The sequence below is a fragment of the Pipistrellus kuhlii genome, unplaced genomic scaffold, assembly GCF_014108245.1.
Source record: "Pipistrellus kuhlii isolate mPipKuh1 unplaced genomic scaffold, mPipKuh1.p scaffold_m20_p_10, whole genome shotgun sequence".
Classification (NCBI taxonomy): domain Eukaryota; kingdom Metazoa; phylum Chordata; class Mammalia; order Chiroptera; family Vespertilionidae; genus Pipistrellus; species Pipistrellus kuhlii.
In genome coordinates, this window is record NW_023425405.1 from 28,622,542 (window position 1) to 28,646,944 (window position 24,403).

The following is a 24,403-nucleotide window of genomic DNA, read 5'->3' on the forward strand; positions in this document are numbered from 1 at the left end:
GAACAGCCCCCATCCTAGATATATCCTTCCGACATGGATTTCGCCAAGAGAGAGAAACTTCCCTATCTCTGCGGCATGAAAAAGTGAACATTAATGCTCTTAGTTTAGTCTTCATTCCTCCTGCAACAAGTTGTGTGTCCCCTACATTCTCTTAGGAAGCACCAGGCCACAAAGCAGGGCAGTCTGCACCAGCACTCACCGGAGGTCTGGTTAGTGTGCCCAGCTGTAAACTGGGAATAACACCACCTGCTCTCTAAGTTGTATGGAGACCAAATGGGATATATAACACAACAGAGGGGCTCAGAACAATGCTACTGTCTTTCCATTTTGTCTGTAGCCGGTGAACTCACGGCGAGTGTGCCAGGACAGAACCCAATTGTGAAATATTGCAGTCATTATGATTGCAAAATTACAATTATGTGGTTGTGATTTCCAAAGCATGTGTTTTCTAGGCTTAAGTGAAAATAAAGTGTAAAAAATAAATAAATAAATAAATAAATAAATAAATAAATAATAAATAAAGCAAAGTCAACTAAAGGTAAGTGACCATTTACCAACCATCTCACATTTTTATTTCCTTTTTAAAAAAAAACAACAACAATATATTCACAAGAGAAAAGAATAAGAGCACAACACTATTGGCTTCTTGAGCAGGGACCAATGTGCTGGCTTCTGTGTTTGGAATCTGACCGCCTCAGTCCTGGGTTGCTGAGCTGACTCTTCCGGCATGCATCTGCACATCAGGATTAGGACAGAGGCAAAGCCTCACTTCTTTTACATTCGAGCCCTTCAAACACTAGAACCATGACATCTCTCTTGCTCCAGAAGCTTTGATTGATTGTCTATTGTCTGCTTACTATCTTGCACCTTCTTTGATATTATACAACAGCAGGAAGATGAGTGATATGAAAGTGCTGGGCAGAAAAACTTCTCCAGTAATAACAGCCATTCTATTCTATCATCAATCAACCTTCCCTATTCATACTGAATTCCAAACACAGATTTTCTACGTAAGGTTAAGGTCTAGGTATTCACTGCAAAAATACCACCTTGAGATCAGTTTCTGTGCAAGTGCCCATACCATCCCCAGACCAAGACACCCCTTCCCTTGTCTGGGGCAAGCCAATCTACTCTTCGAATCCAGCCTGAGACCCACTGCTCCCTTGCTGAAATCATATATGTATATGTAGCTATTCATGTAAAGCCACTTCCACAGACTTTATCATTCTTTGCCTGACAGGGTCCTCGGTTCAGAATAGAGAGTCATGACTAATATGATTATATTTTTAATCCTTTAAAGTACTTTTATATATCAATAAGTATAATGACAAAACTCTTCCTTGGTACAGATATAAGTATTTGTCTGTGTCATCTCCAAGTCACAAAAACTCTTGGTCAGAATAATAGAAAAAAATTTAATATTCACCTAACAAATCACTGAATTTTTCATTTTGTTTAGGTCTTGAGAAGACTGAGGTTAGTCTACACTTCTACAGCCATCCGTGTTGCTTCACACGGGAGTTGTGCACTGGTGTGTGTCAAGCACTATGTGTATCTATGTAATGTGGCACAGTCGGTGTTTTTGCCCCCTTTATACAGGTGCGATGACAGAGACTGAAAGGGCCAAGGTCACGAAGCAAGTGAGCAAGAGCTGACCATCCAACGAGGACCTTCAGACTGCAAGGTTCTGCTGCTACACTCTGCTCCTGCCTCGCCCCTGCTCCAAGTCTCAGCTTCTCAAGGACATTTAAAATTTTAAATCAGTTTTAAGCAAAAACTCAAAATGCAGGTTCTCTGCTGAGATCCAGAAACTGGTTAGCAGGTTAATTTCTTTTGTACAACAGCGGGGAGATCGGTGATATGAAAGTGCTGGGCAGAAAAACTTTTCAAGTAATAACAGTTATTCTATCACATAGAACACTGGGAGTGCTTCTTTTTTTTAGACTAGACAACTCTCAATTATGTTTTTTTAGAGCCCTGGACAAATGTTCTTCAACACTCACCCAAATTTTGGCAGATGGCTGACAACAACAACAAAAAAAGCATCTTCTCAATTTTTATCCACAAGTCTAGCAAATGTTCAAACAATAAAATGTAAGTTAGGGAAACTTTAGTAACCATCAAACTAATGGATGAGTATTTTGAAAGTGCTTCAGTTATCTAGTTACTTTCCAGTATCTGCAGGTTCACTACAGAGCAGCCTGTAACCTTAATGGGAAATTCCAATGAAAACAAAACATGACATTTTCAAAAGGGAACTACTTCTACCTTTAAAGGTAATTATGAGGTAGATACCCTTTTAAAAATCAAGAAGATACTACATATAGTCAGAAACAAGACTTAAAACAATTGTGTCCAGTCGTCCATTCAACCAATCAAAGTGTAATATGCTAATGATATGCTATGGCTGCTCAATCACTCGCTATGACGTGCACTGACCACCAGGGGTAAGATGCTCTGACTGGTAGGTAAGCTTGCTGCTGGGGTCTGACTAATCAGGACTGAGCGAGACAGCTGGATAAACCCTGGAGCTCTCCTGTGGTCCCTCTCCAGTTGGCCAACTTCCCAAGTCCCTCCCTGGACCCAATAGTGCACTGGTGGGGTCCCTCGGCCTGGACTGCACCCTCTTACAATCTGGGACCCCTTGGGGGATGTCAGAGAACCAGTTTCGGCTCATTCCCATAGGTCAGGCTGAGGGACCCCACTGGTGCACAAATTCCTGCACCATGCCTCTAGTGATTTAATATTAGAAAAATCTACTGATAAACATCAACAGGTCAAAAGCAATTAAAACAGAAGCACCCCCTCAAAAAAATAAAAGTAGTCATTAGGACACATGTTCATAGACCAGTAAACCAGGTTGTAAATAATGTGATAAAAACCATCTTCACCTTAGACTCAGAATATTATTAAATATTTAGCAGAGTCAGTTCAAATAATGGCAGAGGTACATGTTCTCTTCACTAACATTGGGATGAAATTGTGACATTCTTATCAAAACAAAAGACAAATAACCAAGATTTCTAAACACTGGGATGGCAGATTATATGTGCATATAATCTCAGTGCTTATCTTTTAAAAAATCAAGAGATTTGCCTTACCACAGTGGCTCAGTGGTTGAGTGTAGCCCTATGACCAGAAGGTCATGGTTCAATTCCAGGTCAGAGCACATGCCTGGGTTGCAGGCTCAATCCCCAGTGTTGGGCATGCAAGAGATCGATGAAACCCTCTCATCATTGGTATTTCTATCTCTCCCTCTCCCTTCCTCTCTGAAATCAATAACAAATATATGTATTTACGTGATCAACTATAATAGCTTGGAATATGCCAACAGAGCCCAAAGGTATAAAATACATTTTTTCAGGCCAGTACCTGTCTTTTCTTCAGGAAGACAAAGGCAGTAAAGTCCCCCATGGGTGAAGAGAATAAAACGATTCTCTTGTCTACTTTATCTTCTTTGGAGTCAGTAAACTCCAAAAGTCACAATGTCCTGTGAGCACATTTTAAATCACACACAATAACAGTCACTCTTTTTGGTGCCAAGCAGCAGAAGTTCTTTGAGGACAATAACACAGTCACTTCTTTAGATGTTCAACATTTCCTTATTAAGTCATTTAAACCAAGCTAATTACTAAGTTACTAAATCTTAATACAGTGAAAAAGGAATAGTTCACACACAGTGGCATAAATATGAATAAAGTTAGCAGAAACTGATTTTCATAACATCTCACACATGAACAGAAAACATAATATATTGACTAAATCAGCCTTTGGGGTCATTTCAAGTTGTATCTCTCTACAGAAAGAAAGGACTGAGGTTCTCTCCAGGCCATTTATAATGTCCCGCATCTAAAGACATAAAAATGCATTTCTCAGTTGTGCCAAGCAGGTACTAGATTTCATATTTGAATCTGTATCTTAATTGAGTACAACTATATGAGATATGAAGAAAGGGGTTAACTAATTATTTAAATATAATATTGAATAATGTGTTTTTAGAAACAATCCAGATTAGAAAGTAATGTTTTCTATCCATTTCTCCTTTTCATTTCCAGGAAACAACAAATAATATGAAGTATTCGCTAACATACAGCACAAGCTTATTATTAAACCATAGTACATAAGTACAAGCTTTTCTATTATTTTATATTATCTTTCAAATGTAAATAATCACAACACTATCATCTTCTGAAATTGTCAGAAACAATAACGTGATGCATCAGTTTGCTTTGGGGGGACAGAATTCCAATTAAGATGTCTGGTCTAACATTCTGTTTTATTTTCTGCAGCCTGTGACACAATGGGTAGGTAAGATAATTTCTTTATCTTATTATTCGGTCTGTTAAACAAAGACACAAAAGTAGCATTTAGAATTTGGTAACTTCCATAAACATTAGCTTCCTATGTTTTGTATCACAAAAGCACTAAACCAGTTTCTCCAAGGACTTACGTTTCAGTATAATTCTTACCAACATATTGGGAAAATACCACCATGAGATTTTCCCGAACAGTAGGCTGTTTCCTTTTAAAGAAGTTTTAATGAATCTAATAAAGTGCAGTGAGAGAAATTAGACCCTTTCCCATCTGGATCTGAGCTTAAATTCCAAGAAGCATCCCTGTCCATCCCAGGATGGACAAAGGAATGTGTGTATCTCTGAAACACACACACACACACACACACACACACACACACACACAAAAAAAAAAAACAAAAAAACACAAACAAACAAACAAACAAATAAACAAAAAAAACAGCTCTGGCTAAGTCAAATGCCACTTTTCATAGCTTCATGGGTAGAATGAAAGAACAGGAATCATGCAGACTATTAGACAACAGTAGCTTCCATTTTTGACTCTGACACTTTTATATGGTATTAAATAATTAGCGATTCTCCAGATCCACTGTTTCATTATCTCTAAAACAGGATAAAAGTACACAGCGGATAATGTTATGTTGGCACGAGACTTAGATGCAATAATGATGTACAGAGCGATCAGCACTGTTCCTGGTGCTACAGGAAGAGTAAGTAAACCTGTCACTGCTGTTATAGCGAAGTTAGGCTCCAATATAGCTAATGGTGCAGAGGAAATAGCCTCTCCTCTTCTGTCCACATAAGGAAAATAAAACGAGTGGGAAACTGCTAAACCTACATATCAGGAGGCTTGGAACTGTGGAAAAATGATGACACAAGTGATCCTTCAGAGGTACTTAGCAATCCATTATTTGCTGCCTGGTAGATGTCTCAAGAAATAAAGTAGAAAATACTTCATCATTTGTAATGGGAGACTCAGACTTCAGAATGCTTTTCCAAGAAGTGGTGCCCCCATCAGAAACAGAACTGCTGTCTTCTGAAAAGCAGGCTGTACTTGAGTTTAGGCCTTCCCGTGTGAATGGCCCACACATTCAGCTTTGCAGTTTTATCTGAGTTGGTGGAGAACTGGGTGAAATTAAAATTCTGCCACTATCAGTGACTATGCAGTCATCTTCAGCCTATGAAATCAGTCACCAGGTTAACAGAGAAAATTCCTTCTCACAGAGCAGGGTCTTGAGAGTAAATCCCCAGAAATACCCATGGTCTGTGGACAAACATTAATGCATTAACCATCATCAGAGTTTATAACAATTCGATCTGTGAAGAAGAACCTGAACAACAAGCCAAAGAATCTTTGTTCAGGCAAAGCAAACATAATTATAAAATGTGGAAAATCATGGTCCCTCATAAATACACTAGGTTTTAAAAAGAAAAAGGGAAGGGTTGGCCATGAATAGCCCTCATCATTATTTAAATGCCAAGCCTAAAAATTAAGCACTGGCACACAATACCTCTTGAACTGTACTCTCCCGGTGAACAGATATTTCAGTAACCTGTTAAAAGTATTCTTTGTCTCACCCTAGAGGGGAAAATTATTAAAATAAATTAACATTTTACTGGAGCTTTAATTGGAAGTGGCTGTTCTCAACAAATATGTTTATCAAACAGTGTGACTGGCAAAATGTATTACTGTAGCTGTAGTTATCCAAATTACATGCTGTCTAAAGCAAAAAGGGCAAAAGCCATCTGGCTCATATAACTTGCATTTTCTAGACAGCTTGCAGCTGGTTCTGATTAAGCAGCATCTCAGAACTGAGAGATCTATTTTTACCTTCTGGAAGTATATTTTTAGGGCTCACACATCCAAGGCACAAGGCACTGGCAGTAATAAGTGAACGACTATCTTGGATTGCAAAACGGTTCATGGTTTGGTCTTCAGCTACACAAGATACACTGCGTGTTGGATATGACTACCTGAAACCTAATTTTGAGTACCTGGCCTCTCTGGATGAATACTAAATAAGGAAACTTTTTTTCTTCTAATTTAAGTCTCTGTAGTGGTATCACCCATTATCCTCATCATCATCAGCCTAATCATCAAATTAGCATGAAGTCTGTCTTGGGTGCTAGACAGAAACATGCAAAAACCATTTAGATGTGGGCATTTTAATTCTTTTTATTGTATTTCTCTGATTGGGTGTTTTCTGCTACTTTGTCTTCCACATCACTGATTTAAGCCTCTGCTTCATGAAGCCTACTTTTTTTTTTCATAGGGATTGCCTTGAATCTATAGACCGAGAATAGTTCTTTTACTTTCTTGGTGAAATTTACCCCAGGCATTTTATTTTATTTTTTAAATGCTGTTATAAATGAGGTTGTTTTCTTAGTTTCCCTTTCTGATACAGGTGTATAAAAATGCAACTGATTTCTGGAAATCAGTATCCTGCTAATTTACTAAATTTAGTTATCAGTTCCAGTATGTTTTTTTTTTTTAATAGAATTTTTAGGGTTATCTCTATACAGTATCACAACATGGGAATTTTTATTTTTATTGGCCCGTGACCAAGAAACACAGTCAATGAAATTCTGGTCTCAATAAACAACCCGATCTTTTTGTAACTAAAGAGTTCTCTGCAAAGAAAATACTTGAACCTTAACGGTTAGCTCAGGCCACTTTCCCCTTGGCTCAATCCACCAGTGGTCTTTTGTCCCTCAAACTCTCACGTTCCCCTCTACCCATAATTCCTCAGAGCCTTCCAAGCTTCCTCACTCTTCAATCCTCCTGGTCAGCTAAATGCCCCTCCTCTGTTCTCCTACTCCTTCCCCATTATCTACTCTTACAACATTCTGTAGTCATCATAATAATAATAAAAAGTCACAATGACCATGCTTTTGTTCAGATGAACAAATCTACACTATATATTCCTTTAACATTACTTATTTATTTATTTCCAGCCATTATGAAATGTCCAGGTCTTCACTACACATTCTTCCTCCTCAGAGCTCAGCACAATCACCAACATTCAGATGTGTTTGCAGAATTCATAACCACAGAAGTCATTCTATCCAGGTACAAATTTAAAGTACCAAGTATTCGAAATTTTTCTCCAGATTAGAGCTTTCTTCCTAGTCATCTTCAATTCAGTAGACAGGTGGGATCCCCTATGTAATTTGGTCAGAAAGACCAAATCAAATAAGAGCCAGGAAATAACATGACTATATTTGGAGGAAATCATGACGATACAGGCACTTTCATAGGCATTCATCTTTCTCGCATGCTAGGGAAAAGTCAAATCAGTTCCAATGTCCTTGACACCGAATTTCCCGCAATATACCTCAGCACTTGCTGGACTCAAAATTGTGTAAGCTGCTTTGAAATGTAGATGAAATGCTGTTGTATAAGATCATCATGGATGGGATGACCAAATCACTAATCCAATGCTGACATTTTCTCCTCTTGCGATTAGACATTCTCCTTCCACAGCTATAATTACATGCTTTTGTGTTGCCAGGGGACCTTGCATTCATTTTAAGTAATTATGGCCATATTTACCTTCATGACCCTGAAGGAAAGGCCACCCTGGATGAAAATGTAAGGGAGGATTTCACTGCTGTCCTTAACATCACGGCCATGCTCTCCTTACTAATAAATGCCTTCTGGTGGTAGAAACAGATAATAATGAGTGGTTGCCAAGTTTCCTCTCCTCCCGACTGTCATGGAGGATTACGTGTTAAGATGATGATGATGAGCTGGGCTATAAATAAAAGGGGTTATTTCATTATGAATAAATAAAAATTGTCCATTTATAACATGAGAAACTACTTCATGCCCAAATTAAAAGGGAAAGAAGAAAAATTTCAATTTAACTTATTACCTTGAATGGAATGCTAGTCATATTAATTCAGTCTTGGTACCACATAATACAGCAACTCCCTAAAAACAACAACAATGCTTTCCTGATTCTGGAAGTCCATGTGCCACAGGGCACAAAGAAAGAAAAAGGAAGCAGCTGGTTTTAAAATAGGCCTGATAAATGACTCGATTACATTATAATGAACTCTTTTCAGCATCCTTTAGTTCTAAAGGTAAAAATTTGGGTTATACTTGAAAAGAATTTAAACTCATGGTACAAGCTAATTTACCTTACATAGGTCCGAAATAAAAAACACTTAGCTGGAACTTAAAAAGTCTAGAGCCACATGATCTTGCTCATATGTGAGATATAAAACTGAAAGCAGCAAACTTGAACCAACAAGAAAAACAAACCAAAACTCACAGACACAGGCAATATAGTATGATGGTGACCAGAGGGAAGGGGGTTGGGAGGAGGAGATGTAAAGGGTAGACAAAGGTCAAATATATGGTGATAGAGGAAGAGAGGAAGATTTGATTTTTGTGTGGCGGGCGCACAATGCAATATACGGATGAGGTATCAGAAAAGTGTACACTTGAAACCTATATAATTTTCTTAACCAAAGTCACCCTATAAATTTAATTTTAAAAATTTGAGGAGGGAGCGAGTGGGGGCTGGGTGAAAAGGGTGAGAAAAAAAAATCTCATAGACACAGACAACAGTATGGTATTACCAGAGGAAAAGTGGGGCAGGGCGGGGTGGGGATGTGTGGGAGGGTGAGTAAATGGTGCTGAAAGAAGACTTGACTTTTGGTGGTGAATACATAATACAATATACAGGTGATGTATTGTAGAACTGTACACCTGAAACATATAATTTTATTAAGCAATGCCATTCCAATAAATTCAATAAAAATAAAAAAAATAAAAAATCAGCTGAAACCGGTTTGGCTCAGTGGATAGAGCATCCGGCCTGCGGAATGAAAGGTCCCAGATTCCATTCCAATCAAGGGCATGTACTTTGGTTGCGGGCACATCCCCAGTAGGGGGTGTGCAGGAGGCGGCTGATGGATTTTTCTCTCTCATCAATGTTTCTAACTCTCTATCCCTCTCCCTTCCTCTCTGTAAAAAATCCATAAAATATATTAAAAAGAAATTAGAGATTCATATAGCTGTGCTTTTCCTAAGAAATATGAATGCAATTTTCTTTTAAAAAGATAATATAAATATACATATTTCATAAGTATATAAAACACATAACTCTAATAAATACATGTATATAGTATGAAATATGATGTGTAAAATAAATAAGATACTTATATTCTTATAGTTAAGACTTCCTACTTACTTATATTTTCCTAATAATAAGTATTTTCTTCTCTATACTTTTTCTTATTCATAAGTAAACTATGCTCTTATAAGATGTCTCAAGTAATTTCTTAGTTAGGCAGGGCATGTAGTAAATAAACACTGAGGTACATTTATTATCATATGCCTGCTACTACTCTTCCTGCACTTGAACTTACTCTTGAATCACAGAAATTAAACAATTTCAGTGTTTACCCCAAAAACACTGTGCTCCCTGGAAGGAGAGTTTGTAAAAGATTATCCATTTATTCAAGTCAATAGCCCATTTATTCAATTCAAATAGCCATGTTATTTTTTATTATTCATATAGGAAATGAACGCCTCATTATTCTTTCATCTCCTGTAGCCACACGAATAATCAAGTAATTGAAAGGTTGAAATTTAAGAAGGCTCTCTGGGACTATTTATTCCCCTACACCTCTACCTTTTTTTTTTTTTTTTTTTTTTTTTTTTTTTAATAATGAGATCCTAGCCAAGGGAAGTGTTCTTGAATATAAAAAGAAAAAGTCCAAAGACAATCTTCTATTGGGATTTGTTACTTACGTCATCACTGAGGTCCTGCTTATTCCAAACCTAATTTGCAAATACATAAATATTTTTTTTATTTTTTTTTTAATGTAACAGATTTTTTTAAATATATTTTATTGATTTTTTACAGAGAGGAAGGGAGAGAGATAGAGAGCTAGAAACGTCAATGAGAGAGAAACATCGACCAGCTGCCTCTTGCACAACCCCTACTGGGGATGTGCCCGCAACCAATGCACATGCCCTTGACTGAAATCGAACCTGGGACCTTTCAGTCCACAGACTGATGCTCTATCCACTGAGCCAAACTGGTTTCGGCCAAATACACAAATATTTTTAAATAAATAGAAATAATTATTTAGAACACTGAAATAATAAAATAGGCTTTATTCTGCATTTTAAAAGAAGGGTTTAAACAACTAATATAAGTGGCATTCCAGAAATGATTACTATTTAATTAATATGTGTTTATGTTATATTTTTCAGAACTCCTTAACACCTTTTATCTCCTTCTTTTCACAGTTAACAGCTGCCATGATAGAAACCATAATTCACATGCCAAAAATGATCAGCTTAAAGTTTCCATGGGTATGGAAGACAGATTGTTTTCTACAATTTCAATCAGATTTCAAAAGTATGTCATTTTCTCCACACAAGAATTTCTCATTGGCCTATTTTTTTGTTTAAAAAAATAACTATCAGTGCACATCAATGACACATCTATGTTTATACCTCATACGGAGGGCAAAAATAGGCCATAGGTGTAATACAAATAAATAAAACAATAATTAATGATAACACAGGAGTAAACTGTTTCACATATACTCATATCTGTAAACCTACATTTGCCAACCCCTTTACATACCCTACATCCTATCAAATCCCAGAAATATTATCAATGAAAGTTTGCACATCTCCCAATAAAGAAAAGATGAAGAAGTGAGTATGTATTCCAATTTCCCAGTAAGTATTAAACTCAGTATAAAGATTTAAAAAAAAATAAATCAAATTTAGAGAACCTGGACATTATTACAAATAATATCTCTAACACACACATGTTTAACCTGAAACTTTTCTAACACATATTTAATATTAAAGAAAACTATAGAACTAAACTGGTAAGTAAAAAAGATAACACCAACAAAAAGACAAGTGAGAAGATTAGAAGAATAAAAATCAAATATTTTCATTTTATCTTATAGACATGATAAAATAGCAATCAGAATTAAAACAGAACTTTTATTGGAAGTAGAAAAATATTCTATAAAATATAAGCATGAAAATATCATATTCTCTGTGCTACCTCATATCAGTATTCACCTCTTTTTTTATAAAATAAATACCTTTTTCATGTTTGTTTTCTTGGCAAAATTTTGATCAGTAGGGGTGGAAAAACTGGGTAATTCTAATTTCTGTATCTGCTTTTTTAGCACATTGTAGAAGCTCAATGATTTTTTAAAAGAAGAGCTGAACCTACTAAATTTTTAAACGTAACACAATGCATTAATCATTTAAAGAAAGCAGCAGTTCCTAATATGTAGTAGATTGATAAATAAGAATAGAATGACTGGTAAAATATCTAATTATATGAAGGTAATCTATAATAATAAAAGTATAACATGCTAGTTAGACCCACAGCTGAACAACCTTTCAGACATCCTTCTGGACAACCTTCCCGATGAGGCCGTAGCTGTGATGGCCGAGGCAAGCCATGGCAGTTATGAGAGCCAAGCCCTTGCATGAATTTTGTGCATCGGGCCTCTAGCAATACGAAAAAAATGAAATTCAAAACGATGGTGGGATAGGGGGAAGAAAACTATTTATTAAATGATATTGAGAAATCTCGTTTATCATTTGAGGGAAAATGGAGCAATAGTTATAATACTAACTAGAGACCAAACTTTATACTTTATAATTATAATACTAACTAGAGGCCTGGTGCACAAAATTCATGCACGTGGGGGAGAGGGAGTCCCTCAGCCTGGCCTACGCCCTCTCATGGTCCAACTGACAGACATACTTAGTACTGTCGTGGAGGCAGAAGAGGCTCCTGCCAACAGTTCCACTCACCAGCCCTGAGCCCAGCTTCTAGCTGAGAGGCACTCCCCCTGTAGGAACACACTGACGGCCAGGGGGCAGCTCCTGTGTTAAGCATCTGCCCCTGGTGGCCAGTTAGCATCATAGCAACTAGTTGTTCTACCATTTGGTCGATTTGCCTATTAACCTGTTATTATAAAGGATATCTCCTCTCTATTTGTGTATATATGTATAAATATGTATGTACAATATATATAATTTAGGTATTAGAAATTAGCAAAAAAAAATTGAGTATTTTTGAAAGAACAATAGCTTTCTAAATCTTGTCAATAAAATGAGCGAAAAGTATAAATTTGTTTAACAGATAAATCATTAATACTAAGAAAAAGTAATAGTCATGGTAAGAGGAAAACAACATGTTCCAGAAATACATTTATCAAATACAGGAGGTAAAATGTTGATTTCTATGTTACAACGATGGTACAAACAATCTGACAGAAAAATCTAAAATCCAAAAGCAACAAAAAGCAGTAACAAAAACTCTGGGGGGAGACGGCATGTATGGGAGTGGGGTGGCAGGGGGCAATAGTAAGATATGTACACATATAACACCTTAATAAAAAAAAAATGGAAGAAAAAAACCAATAACAAGGACATGCACAAGGGGAAATCAAATCATTAAGCATACAAAGAGAAAAAAAACATTCAAGCATTTTTATTTATCAAAGCAACACAAATTAAAGGAACACTGAGTACTTTACTTTTAACCAATACATGCAACAATTCTGTAATGCAATATCCAACACGGTCCAGATTCTTGGAAAAATAAAACTGATAAAGCCATACATCATCATTGGCAATTTTCGTTGCAAAATAAATTGACAACACACTTCAAAAACTATTTTTAAAATATATTGTTTGACCCATAAAAATATTGAAAATCTTTATCCTAAAGTTAAAGGCCAGAAAATTTAAACTGAGTCAATAACTGAAGGAAAAAAAAAAAAGAAAAAAAAAAGAGGGGAAAAAGCAAAGACCTATTCCAGTATATTTCTGTGGTGATATAATTTATAATAGCAAAACATTGTAAATCTAGCTCTTTAAATCAGAGGAATAATTAAGTAAGCTACCTATTATTCAACAACTGCTTGTTAGAAACTAATACATGTAAAGAGCAATATAAATTGAAAAATAAATATGATCTGAAACTGAAAGAAACAGACATATTGCACAACTTGGTATGTTGAGGCACAGTTTCTTTCTGATTATGCTATTATTTATTTCAAAATTCAAAACTAAAAGGAAAAAAAAAACATATAAAGTATTAAATGATCAAAACTTAAGGATACACAGAAGGATCACATATGAGTCCAAAGCTAAAAGCAAAATTAATTCATCTGAAAGAAATTTACAATTTCTGAGATGTAGTACTATGTAGCACTTACCCTGGCATTTAAATTGAGAAAAGACTAAGAATAATGGAATAATTAGTTACAGTAAATAAAAGAAAAACAAATAAAAATGCTGACGAAAATTTATTTCTCTATGGAAATCAAGAACTAACGCTGATTTTAAGCTTAAAACAAACAAAGAAACATCAAATTAATTGGTCCAAAAAAGCTGGAAAATAGAAAAATAAATATTTTTTAAACTTCCCAGTGGCTATTTTTTTTTTTCCTACTTTCCCCCTAGTCATCCCTCTTCATCTCTGTGCCCAGTAATGTCCAACTATGAAAAGCAAGAAGCTTACAGCATTTGTTGTGTACATTTACCATTTGGATTCAAACTTCAGTATTAACTTTAAAAAGGCACATGGATGCAGAGGCTAGGAGGAAAGGGCAGGCTATGCCTTACGTCTGTATAAAATTGTCTGCAAAATACAGTGCTCCTTCTGCCCTTCGTTTGGTTAACATAACCAAAATGAGAAAATTTGTTATGCCACCATCATGGGTATTCACACAACACCCCCCCCAGATGGGCCAGTGTTTTGGGCACATCTGATGTGCCAGAAACAAACTAGGAAGTGGTGTGTGGGAGGAAAGCAAATTAAAAGTTGTCAAACATATTTCTTTAGGCCTTCAACATAATCTGTTATTCTAATTATTTCCCTGGAATTTATGTAGCCTAGTTAGTTATTATGCAAAATAAATTAAAACTTTTTCTTCACTATTTCTTATGTGATGAAACTGGCATAACCACATAACACCCCATACACATAAACACATATACATCATATTATGGGGTATTATGGCCCGGGGCAGTATATTATCCTACATTCCTCCAAAATACCCAACTATTGTATATTTACTGAGAACTGCCAATAACAGGAGGACTAGTTCCCTTCTAATCAGAGCAATCGTGGGTACAGGACAATTGCAGTGCCCAAACCAGTGCCTACATGTTCAATATTACAGATTCGTGAAAACAATATATACAGTTTGGCAATCATAAATAAATTGCCTGAAATCATTAAATAATTTTACAGACAACCAAAGAGCCCAAGTTATAATTAATATCAAATTATACAAAATTAGGGCTCACAAACTTTTGATGCACAGGTCGCCTCTAAAAATGCAAGCCAGCCCACCTCAGAAAAGATCTTTCTAGTGCAGGTTTTCCTAAATAATAGTGTCCTAAAAAAGTACTTTTAAATACAAATGATCCATTAACCTAATTAGGAATGTGAAGACTGTTGAACAGCTAACATGTACAAAGCACATATGATATTTCAGATACTGTTCTAAAGTACTTTACATGTGTTCAAACGTTCTTTGGAAGGTACATACTATTGATTATTCTGCCCATTCATTGTACAGGTGAGTAAACTGAAAAAGAGAGACTCTGAAAGTCAGTGTCGGAACTGAGCTGCAGCCCAGGTACATAGCCCTGGAGCCCACGGTCTCCGCCATTACCTTCTACGGCCTAGGTGCCAACCAATGTGGACTGTGCCTTCTTCTGTGCTATTTCATGTGTGCCATCTCTGAAACAGATACGTGACATGTCCGCTAAGCAAAAACATTATGATGATGGATGAGATGTCAGCTAAATCACTTCAGAAATGATTCATCTTAAAGATGATGACTTCGTCTCCAAGGCTGGTATTGGAACATCTTAAATCTTAACATCTTAAAACATAAAATCTTAAATCTACTCATCAGCAATTCCGTATCTTTTTATCAAAATGGTATTGAACCTACTAAAAGGAAGCAAATGCCTAGTAACCATGAGAATAGTAACAGGGGAGAAGACAGGAGTATCCAGAACATTCAAATATTAAATTACTTTTCATTGACCTCTGAGTTAAATACAAGTATCTGCACATAGGTACAACATGCTCCACAAGGCAAAAAATCCTAAGGGGAGGGGAAAAATCCTTTAGTAGGAATGAAACTGTTAAGTTTTTCTGAGCCATCATAGGTAATTATCTTAAAAACTTAAAATTCAGAAGGTAAAGGAATAAGATAATAATTTTAAAATGTCTGGGAGAAGATGGGAGAGATCTAATTTTACTACCACGGAGAAAAACAAAAGCAAAACAAACATAAGATCATTTGAATCTGCCTCTGAATAATTGGGAATATATTGATTAAAATATAATGGTGAGTGTTGGTAGGGGTCTAGAGTTCAAACAAAGATGGCAAATAGAAAGATGAAAGTCTTTCCCAGCTTTCTTTTCTTAGAGATCCTCCTATATAATAATCTTATATAATAAAAGGATAGTATGCAAATTGACTGAACAGCGGAACCACAGGTCCCTATGAGGCACACTGACCATCAGGAGGCAGACACTCAACATAGGAGCTAGCTGCCCTCTGGTAATCAGTGTGCTCCCCTGGGGAGAACTGCTCAGCCAGATGCAGGGCTCCCGCCTTTAAGGCAATACTAGGGATGTCCAACTGACAGCTTAGGCCCGTTGCCAACGAGGTCATCCCCTGAGGTCTCTCAGACAGTGAGAGGGTATAGGCCAAGCTGAGGGACCCCCTGAGTGCATGAATTTCATGCACCAGGCCTCTAGTATTAGAAGAGGAAAATAGAGAAGTTATTCATTTCCCAAGAGTGTGAAGTAGTCATATGTACAAGATGGCAACTCATTACCAGAGGCGTAATGCTCATTTATTATCCTCAACTATAATCAGTTCCTTAGGCTGACTTTACTACCCTTCTCCTTTTTACTCTGTTCAGAAGAATAATGAGAACATTACTCATCTTTCAGGGAAAAAAATTGTAAATTCCATTGATGTCAGCATGCATGTGTAAAAAGTAAGAAAAAAGGAAGACAAAAATACTCACAAAAGGTGAATTACTTGAAAAAAAAAAAACCTGCTTCCTGGGGGGTGGGGGGGGCAGGAAGACAGGGCTTCTGTGATTGGTCAGAGTCCTGGCAGAAGTCCTGGGGTCTTAGAAGCACTGGTCTGAGGATCACCCTGCATGGAAGCTGGGTGGGAACCTGCAATCTCATACTTCTCCACTTATAACTGAGTGGAGACAAGAGGAAAATTCTGCAATATCCTAAATTAAATTACAGAGGGCCAGAGAATGGAAGAAAGAGACAATAGTAGTTAACCAATTCATGGTGGGGACATGGAGATGGGGGGGAGGGGGGGGGGGGGGGGGGGGGGGGGGGGCGTGGAGGGAGATAACAATAGACTGCTCACATTCCTGAATATAAGATTGAGCTGTCAATCAACCTCTGCAGTGTCCTCCAGATGCCCCCACAACCCACATATCCATGAACTTTCAGGCTTATTGCTTATAACCAATCAAAGGTACTAAATATTTCTTCTGTATGTACTTTAAACCTGTCGTAGAACTGCCCCCAGTTCAATTTTTCCTGCCTCCCCCCTTCTCTGTAGCCAAGGTAAATTCTTACAAAACGGCTTACATCTTTCTTCTCTAAAATATAATGTAGGAAAGAGCCCATCATCTCCAGGGTGACAGACTGCTAGCTTCTCTCCCCGCCCCGCGCTGCCCCCAATCTGGTCCTCTTCTGGCTGGCATTTGGCTCAATAAACCCCTTCTCAGAGGATGTCTTTTTAACAGTGGCTAAGTTTAATAGTGGGTTGGAGGGGGGAGCCAGGTTCAGCCTTGGGTCCACTATATATTCTAAACCTCAACATTATTTGTAATAAAGCAGTTATGTTGATGCCTTTCTCTGTCCTACATTTAGTTCTTTGCAGCTAAGAACAGGAGAACAGAGTAGTACATAAGACTCCGGAATCCCAACCAAATATAAAGCAAAAATGTTGGCTGTTTTTCCAAATTATTATGAGGTATGAAAAGCTAAATTTAAAAGAGAGTAAGGAAACAACCTAAATATACAAAATCTGACACAAGGAATTGGGGAGAAGTGATAGAGAGATTTAAGAAGTCCTGGGAGCTTCTACAGCGTAGCTCCCTTGCAAGGTGGTCAAACTTCCAGCCTAACAGTGTCGTGGCTTTCTGGACCAACTACCGAACTAGGCATGGACCCCTTCTATGCAAAATGAGAAGACTGAGCCCAGCTGGTGTTGCTCAGTGGTTTTGCATTGATCCAGGAATCAAGAAGTCATTGTCTTGATTCCTGGCCAGGGCACATGCCCCAGGTGCGGGCTTGATCCCCAGTAGGGGGCATTCAGGAGACAGTTAATCAATGATGTTTCGCTCTTATCGATCCTTCTATCTCTGTATCCCTCTCCCTTCTCCCTTCCTCTCTCTCTAAATAAAAAATCAACAAAAAAGGTATTTTTTAAAAAATTAATAAAATAAGGTTGAATCAAACCATCTGTAGAGCACCTACAGGCACCAACGCTCGATGATGCTATCACCAACATCAACTACCTTTGGCAGCACCTTTAAAGGAAAAAATAAAAACCCACATAAGTCCCACATCAGAAGACTGGAGTCAGCCAAGAGCCAGAGCAATCTCTCCTCAATAAAGAAAAGAAGGAGGAGGAGGAGGAGAAGGAGAAGAAGGAGAAGAAGAAGGAGAAGAGAAGGAGAAAGAGGAGGAGGAGGAGGAGGAGGAGGAGGAGGAGGAGGAGGAGGAGGAGGGGGGGGGGAGAAGGAGAAGGAGAAGGAGAAAGAGAAGGAGAAAGAGAAGAAGGAGAAGAAGGAGAAGAAGGAGAAGAAGGAAGAAGAAGAAGGAAGAAGAAGGAGAAGGAGAAGGAGAAGGAGAAGGAGAAGGAGAGGAGAAGGAGAAGAAAGGCGAAGGAGAGGAGAAGGGAGAAAGGAGAAGGAGAAGGAGAGGAGGAAAGGAGAAGAGAAGGAAGAAGGAGAAGGAGAAAGAGAGAGAAGGAGAAGGAGAAGGAGGAGAAGGAGAAGGAGAAGGAGAAGGAGAAGGAGAAGGAGAAGGAGAAGAAGAAGAAGGAGAAGAAGAAGAAGGAGAAGGAGAAGAAAAAGCAGCAGCAGCAGCAGCAGCAGCTGCTGTTGACCTGCAATAGCTTTAAAAACTGCTGAGGAGGGGAAAAATTATAATAAGGAATTAAAATAGAACATTGACCTCTGTGACAAGATTGGATATAAGAAGAATAAGCACTGGGCTAAAGGAAAAGCAGTCTCTCCCTGTATTATTTTTAAAATAGATATGCTCTTGGAAATATTTTTAAAATATTGAATCTTTAATTGCCCAACAATGTTAGCTCACTACAAAACCCAATAAATCCCAAATTAGCTTGTAGATGAATTAGGGCATTTCCAGAACCCAATGTGATCCTATAGATGGGATGAGCCAAGGTCCTCAGAAAATGCCAAGAAACATTTGAGCCAGGCCAAATAGTGCTGACACGTTCCACTGACATGGAACCCACAAGCCGACATGCTTTCACTGAAAGACACAGCTCTGGAGAGCAAGTTTTCCAGAGATCTAGCCAAGACTTAGAGATTATATAAAAAAAATAAAAAATAAAAAATAAAAAATAAAAAACTCTGATATCCAAAATAGTTCCAAATAGATGTTTGCATTAGAAGAAAATTTTGCGTGGAAATTTATCATTCACAACCAGTGGATTCAGTTGCTGATCCCATTACATCAGAGGGTCTTCATTTTTCCTGGAAGTTCTTTACAAATCACAGGTAACCACAGTCTGATCAGAACTAGAAGTTCTGTGTATTATTAAACAAGTCAATTGTTTCAATGAGATAAATACATTACTGCCACCAGGCAGATAATTGCTTCCTTGTGCAATTGCATTACATTTGTGTATCCAGGTATAAAACGTTACAAATGGAAAATTACTGGAAGCAAAGCAGTCATTAGTGTGACTTATAAGTGGAACAAAGTTGTCCCAAAAGTTTTACTAATGCTTCTGTATGGTCCTGAATATGTATTATAGATCTAATTTTTAAATCTATTATGTATTTGATTACAAAGCAAACAGTAAAAGCAGAGGCTTGTGCCTATACACAATACAAGCAGAACTAAGACAATTAGCTAAATGACTTGGATATAACTATGCATGAAAAGAAAATTATTTCAAAGATAAATTATTTGCCTTCACAAGAAATCTATACATTGGAGGTCTGTGGGAAGTAATCATAAATAACGTTAAAGTGTTGCTATTGGAAATAAATAAGATTTTTAGATTTTTACTTGGTATGTAAAGGAATTGATCCTGGAAAGAACATCTCTGATTACTGCTGTGACAATGTTTACTCCCTGAGAGAATGCTTAACTGTTACTCGTCCTCAATTAAGGAGCCCCAAAGTAAATACAAGAGACATTGAATGACACAAAAAGCAACATCAGCACTTTGTGAGTTCAAGACAGACTATTACTTCCAGATGGAAGGTGTGCATTGTGACGGTCACTGAGCAAGAATGACCAGTGTTCTTGCAAACCAGAACATGAGAAGGCAGGCAAAACGATAATATCTAGCACACAGTGTGTATCCTGGGGGCCCAGTAAGTTCCATTTTTAAATGTTAGAGTTTAATGCCAGTACTTCAGTGAATTAAAGTTTATGACAACTATTCCCCAACTTTTGGATAGTTTCTGTGTCAAATATATCAAACATACATGTTGTACATTCTTAAAATAGAGCAGTCATAATTTTTCCAAACTATCTTTAGAAATTCACCATATTTCAAGTTGTACAGTTGGAAAAAAAAAAATGTTAAAGGCGTATAGACAGTTTATTTTAAATTTTATTTTTCAATTACAGTTTATATTCAATATTATTTTCATTGATAATCAAACGCTTTATAAAGTGGTCCAACCTATATTTCAAGTACTCACCTGGTACCACACATACTTACTACAATATTATTGACTATATTCCCCATGCTGTACCTTAGATCTTTGTGACTGTTTTGTAATTACCAATTTGAAGATTGCAATTTAAACATCACACATTAATCAAATGCCCAAACTGATATTAGATATGTCTTAGATATATCTGCTGTTCTATGCAGGCCTACCACTGATTGAATGAGGCCCACCCACTTTATGGAGTTCAACCTGCTTTCCTCAGGCTACATATTTAAATGTTAATCTCATCTTTAAAAGCACACACTGAAATAATTTCTGACCAAATATTTTGGCATCAGGTGGGCCAAACTGACACAAAAAAAATTAACCATCAAACTATGGTTTCACTTTTCAAAAGTTTCACACTCTTTTCCATTCTCATTCCCACACTATTATCTCCATTCAGTCCTTATGATCCCTGACTGATGTTCAGCAAACTGCCCCCCCTCCCACCCCCATCCTTTAGTTCAGGTATTGCTGGGTATGTTGTGGCTACACTTATTTTCAGAAATATTTTTTATTATTTATGTTGTATTCCTCAACTCACAATGGCATCTTACTCTCAGCAGACCCATTTTTTTTTTTCTTTATAATATAGTACTCCATGAAATGCAGCCCTCTTTGGCCTACTGACTGGTTTTCTCCATCAGTCTTCCAATTCAGAATTTATAGCTGGCCAATAGCTTAAATACCTTCTTCACTCACCAACCCCCATTCTCTCCTCAACATACACCCCCTCTCTGGAAGGCACTGTGCGTCCACTCTTCTTTGCCTACCCCAATCCCATCTACCTGCTAAGGTTTGTCTCTAACTTCAAATCTTTTTGGAAGTTTTCCTAATTCTCCAAACAGTATAAATATTTTCATTTTTCTAACCCACATATGCACTTAAGCTAAACAAAACCACCGTTCCTCTAACCCGTACACTTTCTACTTATTTTTGCCTGAAAATCTTTGACTCTGTGATATTCCAAGCACCATGTAAGGCAATGGACATACAAGGAGATGCTTCTCTCAAGGACCTTACAGTGTGATAAGAGAGACAGACTGTTATTCAAATGATGCAGCAATTGCATGCTGTAACAAGGCTGTAAGGAAAGGCAGGGCCTATAACAAAGGGAAAAACTAAGTTGTGTCCTAACAGTTGTGTCCACCGAATGAGGTGGTAGGAGATACATTTAGGAGCAGGAGGAGAGGAAAAGACATTTCAAGTACTGAGAATAAGTGCAAAGGAATAGAGACAATGATGAATATATACAGAAGTAAGAAATGAAGAATATATTTATATAGTAAGCTGAGACATTTACCACAATGGCAAACATAATGGGATAAAGGATCAGAACTCAGACGCAGGATGGCTGGAAAACAAGAGATTTAATTCTGCAGTAAAATCATTGAGTGATAGGTGCAGAGACCCGGAAGCAGCATGTCTGTAATACTGAGAGTGCTAAGTCACAACCTGAATGGGGCTGAGGAGCAGGCACAGCCGGAGATGGAGCCAAGCCACTTCTAACCGAGGGAGTTAGAAGTCCGTACAGTATAATGTTGTTTGTCCCTTATTCATAAAGAACAAAGACTTTTTTCATAAATTATATTTGGTGACAAATATAAGCTCATCTGGTAACAAAAACTGGCCTAAATAGGCATAATGCTCCTTATTCTTTATCTCATCTGGCATTAATATCAATGAATTCCAATGTAGAAGTATTAATTTTTTATTAATACTTATATTCCCTTCCTTACACAAGACCCATCTCAGATCCCATTAAAGGTGACATGACATGTAACACAGGGTCCATGTTTCATACTACCTTTTTAAAATATGAGAAATTCTCAGTTATAAAACACACATGGCCCCTATGGTTTTGAGTAAGATTCTATGAACCTTAGATTTTGAGGTTCCACAGAATCAGTCAGATACACTAAAAGGGGCCTGCTGTCCAAAAAAAGGTTTCAGAGTTCATGGAAGACCCACTTAGAATTGTTTTGTTAAATCAAGATGTTTTTCAGTGCCACACACATTCAATTATTATTAACCACATTTGCCATCAGTGGAAAAGTTTATTTTACTTAAATAAAACTAGTTAAAACAAAAAGTAAATTGCCAATCATTAAACCCATAAGTCATCAACCCATTTCCTCCCCTTATAATGCATATAACACCAGAGAAAATAATTGTCAAACAACATTCTCTTTGCCTCCTATAACCTTAATAGATAGTTTCCTGGAATTGTCTATTCAGATAGAAACATTAATTTCCATGCACAGCTGGAAATACCACATTGGCAAGGGAGGAAAACATCAAACTCCAGAAGATTAAATAAAAAGTGGAGGAACTATAAAGAGTCGACAAAATGGAACTTGCTCAGTAAGATGTTCCTGTGAAAGCAGCTCTCTGCCTGTTTATTTAATGGATGAATACATCTTTTAAAGTGAAGTAGCTGTAATTGAGGACAATCTGAATCCAGAGAAAATATAATTCAAGCCCTAGCTGGTCTGGCTCAGTGGATAGAGCATTGGCCTGCGAACTAAAAGATCCCAGGTTGGATTCCAGTCAAGGGCACATGCCCGGGTTGTGGGCTCGATCCTCAGTGTGGGGTGTGCAAGAGGCAGCTGATCAGTGATTCTCTCTCATCACTGATATTTCTATTTCTCCCTCTCTCAAATAAATAAATATAAATATTAATATATACATATTAATATGTATATTTTACATATTATACATATGTAAGTTTTCTAGTGCTGTATGAAAGAAGAAAAGGTTGGCACTCCCCTGGGCAGAATGAAGAGGGCCTCAGGCCTACACAACACCTATGTGGTTAAGACACTGCCACCTGCTTCATGACATCTAACCGTGGGTTTGTTGGTTTGTTTCAATTTTAGGATGATGGAAAGGTTCTGGGGAGAAATATTGGTGATAGTTGCACAATACTGTGAATGTACAAATGCCACTAAAGTGTCTACTCAAAAATGGTTAAAATGGTAAATTTGATGCTACGGTAAATATATTTTACCAGGATAGAAAAAATAAATTCAGTAATATACAAAAAGCTCTTAAAAATCAATAACAGAATAGAGATGGCTAAAGGAAATATAGGCAAAGGGCATTAAACAGAAATTCAAAGCAGGGAAATAAAATCCAGTAAATATATAGGGAGGGTTGGGGAGAGAGAAATGTTCAAAACCACTAAACATTAAGAATGCAAGTAAAAATTACTAAACTATTACGTTTCATCTTTCAAATTAGAAGAGATGAAAAAGATTGAGAAGTTGTAAGTGCAAAATCACAGGGTTGTAAACTACAGCATAGGGAATATAGTCAAGAGTATTCTAATAACTGTACATGGTGTCTGGTGGGTACTGGAAATTTCGGGGGGGGGGATCACTTTGTAAAGTATATGATTATCTGACCATGATGCTGTACACCGGGAACTAATACAAAATAATATGGAATGCAAACTGCAATTGAAATACATTTTTTTTATTTTATTGATTTTCTACAGAGATGAAGGGAGAGGAATAGAGAGCTAGAAACATCAATGAGAGAGAAACATCGACCACCTGCCTCCTACATCCCCCACCTCCACTGGGAATGTGCCCGCAACCAACGTATATGCCCCTGGCCGGAACTGAACCTGGGACCCCTCAGTCCGCAGACTGACGCTCTAGCCACTGAGCCAAACTGGTTTCAGCAAAAACTTTTTAAGAGATTGAGAATATTTTTTTTTTTAAACTTTCTCTTCCCGCTGACAAGATCAGGCTCTTTGTATACATCTCCCTCCACTGACTTGGACCTAATGGGTAGACCCTCTCTCCCCTGACAGCCATCAAGAAAAAGCAGGCTCAGGGTGCCATCTGGGGACTACTTCCTGACGCTGTCACTGCCTCTGGCGATGACTTGTGTGGCCAAGAGTCAACTAATAACCAAACTGCAGAGGATGAGACACTTTGCACAAACACTTCAAAAGCAAAAGAAGGGGAGACGGAAAACAGATGCCACCTTCAGGAACTGCCACACAGAAAGGCAAACGAGAAGCAGTAACAATGTGGGGAGGACAGCACCCCTCCCCACACACCCTCTCCAC

General features: G+C 37.4%; 1 protein-coding gene and 1 non-coding gene across 2 annotated transcripts in view; one reads left to right on the top strand and one right to left on the bottom strand.

The window, feature by feature from the left end:
- The window catches only part of HDAC9 (histone deacetylase 9), an 817,093-nt gene that overhangs the window by 693,903 nt on the left and 98,787 nt on the right, over positions 1 to 24,403 (bottom strand). The window lies entirely within an intron of this gene.
- Positions 23,058 to 23,182, top strand: LOC118714635. Its single transcript, XR_004986639.1, has one exon. It is a non-coding gene; the product is annotated as a U6atac minor spliceosomal RNA (small nuclear RNA).